Below are 5300 nucleotides of genomic sequence, written 5' to 3'. Positions count from 1 at the left end.
TTTTTGTTCTATGTGTGCCATAAATATCGCCATCCACTTTAGAGAAAAATTTGTAGTTTGGAATCAGTAGTTCTTTGACTGCTATTTCTAAATTTTCAGTATGTTGGAGAAGCAACTCAATTGCTAATCCCTGTATATTTATGATGATAAATAGTTTTACCGATAAAGGTTTTTTTCATACTGAACTACTTGGCAAAATTGTTAATTATTAATTCTATTATTAATTGACGATTCTCTGCCCTTATTCTTGTATATATATATATATATATATATTGGAACATGATGTAATCTTCAGACATGCTTGGATATTATCAAACTATCCAGCCCATGTCAGCATGGAAGATGGAATTGATGATAATATTTCTTGAATCTATCTAACAATCTATTTCTATCACACTCTCTCATTCTCTCTCTCTCTCTCTCTCCCCTCTCTCACTCTCTGCTATGACCATCCACTCCCTATGACCCATCATCCATGTCTTCTCTTATGCTCACTTTCTTGTTCCCTGTGAGTTTGCTCTGGCACCCCATCACTACCTTCCTCTTATCTCCAGTCCTGTATCTCCTCTATAGTAAGAGGCTTGTGTTTATCCCTCCATAATAATCTAGCCCTTCAACACCTGGCATACAGCCACCCACCTCCATCTTCCACTCCTGATTACTTCCTCTTAGTAGTGGAAGCTTTTTCTATTTCCTTTTTCTTTGTTCTTTTTTGTAACACCCTACCTTCTTCCCTTTAAATTTTTGTGTCTTCTGTACTCTGCATAAGTCTGCTCTGCTAATACATAAATATCTATATATTTGTACTTGAGTATTCATTGTGTAAAATTTTTCAGTCTTTGCTTTCTTTCCGTTTACATGTATATATGTATATATATTTTGTATATTAAGCTCAAGCAGTTTTATTTGTTCATTTGCATCATTAACTCTTTACTTTTTAACTTGTTTCAGCTTTAAAGCTGTGCTCATGCTGGGGCACCACCACTGGCTGTGATACACCTGCAGTATTTGAAACCACCTCTGATATGTAGTATTTGGTGAATGAGGGAGTTTGATGCTGTTACTCTCATTTGTTTCCTGCCATTGGGTAGGCTCTTCTGGAACACTTGACAGAAGATCCAGTTTTCTTTTGAAGACACCTACATCCACACCATGCAGACACTCGGGCATTTTGGAAGGATTTTGAAGAGCTGCAAGGCCTTGAAGCCCAAGCTGTTGCAGTATCTGGTCCTGTATTTTGATGGCAAAGCTGGGGTCTTTGGTACTATGCAATGGTGCCCCATTCTGCTGTTTCAATGCCAAGCTTTGGTTCAAGGCCTTCCAGGATTTTCCAGATGTATTTCATTGCATATCTTTCCTGCTTTCATTCTAGAGAGAAGAGTCTTAGCTCTTTCAGCCTTTCCCAGTAGCTGGGAACATATATGCACACAAGGAATATATATATATTCAGATTATATTATATATATATATATATATATACACTTACAGAAATCTAAGACTTTCAAATATAAACTATATTGGAATATTTTAATCTCAGTTAAACCTAGTAGGCATGAATGTCATTTAGGCACACTTGAAGCTATATAAATCTTACTAGTAAATGGCTATTTATTTAACAAAAGCAATGAGATTTTACATCATTGTCGTCGTAAGAAACTAAAACTTTTTAATTATTATTTACATATATAGAAACCCTGATAAATCACCATTTAAATATATATAAAACTGTCCACGTTAGATAATCAATAAATATTTCAGAATGATAACCTTGCACTTAAATCATTTACACCTAAGTTTTCTAGCAGTGACAACTTTAATGGTATAATTGTTGTAAACAATAAAATTCTATTTAATATTACAACCCAGGGAATGCTAATCAAAGGAAAAATTCATGTTGGGGAAATGATAATATTTTATCAGTATATCTCTTCTTTATTCTAAGTAGGTAGGACCATATATTTATGATTTGTTTTTACTTATATATTGTTCTGGGTATTTATATATATTTACATCTGTTGCTATATATATATATATATATATATATATAAACCATAAAAAAGCTAGGAAGCATGAGAAGAGAATATATTTATTTAACCACTTGTCATTCTTAGGGTTACAGCTGTTTCGTAGCCTTCATCTTTTAATAATAATAATTTCAGTGAATAATAAATTCTGTTTACATGTCTTCACTAATATACATGCTATGCATTACACAATACTTTGTATATTTACAAATCAGTGCAGATGAAGAAAGCCAGCTCATCAGATCACCAGAACATCATGGCTACATCAATGTTTCAACAATGAGTTAAAGCATTGGTATAATCATGATGCTCTGGTGAGTGTTAGCATCAGGAAGGGTATCCAGCTGTAGAAAAACCTGCCACACACACACACACACACACATATTTATAGATGCAGGCATGGCTACGTGTGTATGGAGCTTACTTCCCAACCACATGGTTTCAGGTTCAGTATCACTGTGCAGTACTTTAATATTCTACTATAGCTTTGAGCCAAGTGAAGTCGTGTGAGTGAATTTGGTAAGCGGAAGTTCCATTGTGTGTATACATGTTTGTGGAAATGCTTGTGCCTCCTTGGATGGATGGATGGATGGATGGATGGATGGATGGATAATATAAAATACAAGGATGGAACACTCATATCCAGTGCTCAGTTAAATTTATTTTATAACATCATAAATGACATGAGCTTTATTCATATTTCTCTGGTGTATATTACTATGTCATGCAGCAATTGCTACATAGGTGACTGCATAATCATCATAGAATGTTTAATCTTCAGAAGAAACTAGTAATTCAATCCATTGCGCTGATTACCATCTCATCTAGTAGGCAGAAATGGTTCTGGCATTCTAGCTGGCAACAGATGATTGGGACAAATTTTCATCTCACTCTAATATTTATAGTGTTTTTAACACAGCATGTCTATAAGAGGTGTTATATCAAGATAAATAGCACAGTAACTAGCCTATCAACACTGTATATGCAGTAAGTATGATACATGGATGGTTATTTTGATTTAATACTACCTCAACTACATATACTGCATATTTATGGAGAAGTGACTGAGACTTCTGGCAATTTGCTGTGCTTAGGAAGACACATCAAGTTAAGTAAAATCGAGGTTATGGTCAGTGCCGGTGACATGTAAAAGGCACCCAGTACACTCTGTAGAGTGGTTGGCATTAAGAAAGGCGTCCAGTCATAGAAACTAAGCCAAAACAGACTGGAGACTGGTACAACTCTCTAGCTTACCAGTCAAACTATCTAACCCATACCAACATGAGGAATATACATAAAGCTTATGTCATTTATGACGTTATAATATAGATTTAACTGAGTACTGGATGTGAGTGTTCCCCTCTTGTATTTTAACACCCGTTTTGGGGTGTTAAGTGATGATGATAGTGATGATGATGCATATATATATATATATATATATATATACAGGTATACTACAGTTCAATTGGCAACAAGAGAAAATGGAACAAAATCAGGAGCTGTTGAAGCAGGGACTAAAGATGAACTCTATAAAATCTTTATAACTTTAGTTAAGTAAGAGCAGTTAGTAAGAGATTGACAAGCTGTCAGAGAGTGAGGTTGGCTGACTGAGAAGATGGCAGAACTTCATATTTTTTGGCATGGAGTTTTATTCTTAGAGTCTAAAGTTGACAAACAATGCCCATAACCCAGTGGAATAAATGTAGCATTTTAACACCTGGAGATTAACCCTTTCATTACCCTATTTCTGTTTAAATATACGCTACTTTTATTTTAATTATTTTCAAAATTGTCACAACTTTATTATAGCTTTAGCATTTGGATTACTCTTTCACATGTAAGGCTTATTTATATTGTTTTGAATTACTCATGCATTATCTCATAGCTTTGAGATTTCAATGATGTGATTTGCACAAGTCAAAGAAGACAAGAGTATTCTAGAAAATGTAGATGTGACTAAGAGTAGTGCATGTTTGGGAAATCTATCTTCTACTTTCAAAGATAACCAGAATCTTCTTTTATAATGTATTTATACAAGACATTACTCAATAGAATGCAGTCAAACATAATTTCATATCTGAAGAATTAGACCACTGCAATTTAAACTAGGAGAAAATGTCAGTTAGTTCGTGATTGTATTACTAAATAATTTGTCTCTTACATCATAATTTCAGTTCAATAAAATGAAATCTGAGAGGCTGAAGGCTTGATTTGTTGACTACAACTCAGTTCTATGGCAGAAGGCCAAGAGATTGATATTGTGTTTAACATGTTAAGCCTTTGCAACATTTTCTAGTTTGAATCTGTGCTGAACTAACAACAGGTTGCTGAAATAAAGAAACAAAGAAGATTAACTTTGAAATCCAAAGTTCTTACTGTGGTTAAGGGACGTAGTCTACTGCCTTGTGAATCTAAAACTGGTCGCATTACTTATTTTTGTACGTTACTGCAACCTTATACACAAAGACGAAATAAAACCTGCCCCCTCGCTAAACTCAAGTACATTTCCTCTAACTGCTTTCACACATACACACACATACATTCACGCACCATTCACACAGACATTACTTCCTCATATACAGAAATATTCACACATACATGGAAATATTCACACACATAGTTTCTCCTTTCTCCTTTTTTTTCTCTCTCTCTCTTTCTCTCATACAGATAGAGTATCAAATCCAACACAGCTATCCCATTCACTTAAGAAACTGTATATAAAAAAAACATAGCAGAAACATGAATGACAATCAAAAATTCTTACTTTGCTGGAAACTCTGTATCGGGAGAGACAAAAGTGAAATAATCCTCACAGTCTCTCTCTCTCTCTCTCTCTCTAGTAATTAATTACTCTTCATCTGGTAATTAGCCTTGATCAGGTGAACCATCATTTCAATCTGGAAAATAAAGTAAAATTGACATATATAGATGACATGAATAGAACAATGGTAGATTATATTACACGAACACAACATAGAGGAAATCTCTAAAAAAAGACAAGGTCAACTATGTTATGTAATATATATATATATGACATTCATGGGGTATTGAAACAAATACTGAGAAACAAGAGAAAGACTGTTTTAAAAATAAATTCACATCAGGTGCAGGTGTGACTGGGTAAGAAGCTTGCTTCCCAACCACATGGTTCCAGGTTCGGTCCTACCTTGGGCAAGTATCTTCCACTATAGCCTCAAGCTGACCAAAACCTTGTGAGTGAATTTCGTAGATGGAAACTGAAAGAAACCCATTATATATATATATATATATATATAT

General features: G+C 34.3%; 1 protein-coding gene across 1 annotated transcript in view; it reads right to left on the bottom strand.

The window, feature by feature from the left end:
* Nucleotides 1-5300, bottom strand: part of LOC106873829 (pleckstrin homology domain-containing family H member 1) — a 949845-nt gene that overhangs the window by 740446 nt on the left and 204099 nt on the right. Inside the window, exon 2 of the mRNA XM_052968478.1 lies at nt 4789-4921. The gene's annotated coding sequence lies outside the window, so the exon portion shown is untranslated. The remainder of the gene's footprint in view (nt 1-4788; nt 4922-5300) is intronic.

This window comes from Octopus bimaculoides, chromosome 6 (genome assembly GCF_001194135.2).
Source record: "Octopus bimaculoides isolate UCB-OBI-ISO-001 chromosome 6, ASM119413v2, whole genome shotgun sequence".
Lineage (NCBI taxonomy): Eukaryota > Metazoa > Mollusca > Cephalopoda > Octopoda > Octopodidae > Octopus > Octopus bimaculoides.
The sequence above is the reverse complement of the archived record's forward strand: the minus strand, read 5'-3'. Positions and strand labels throughout refer to the sequence as shown.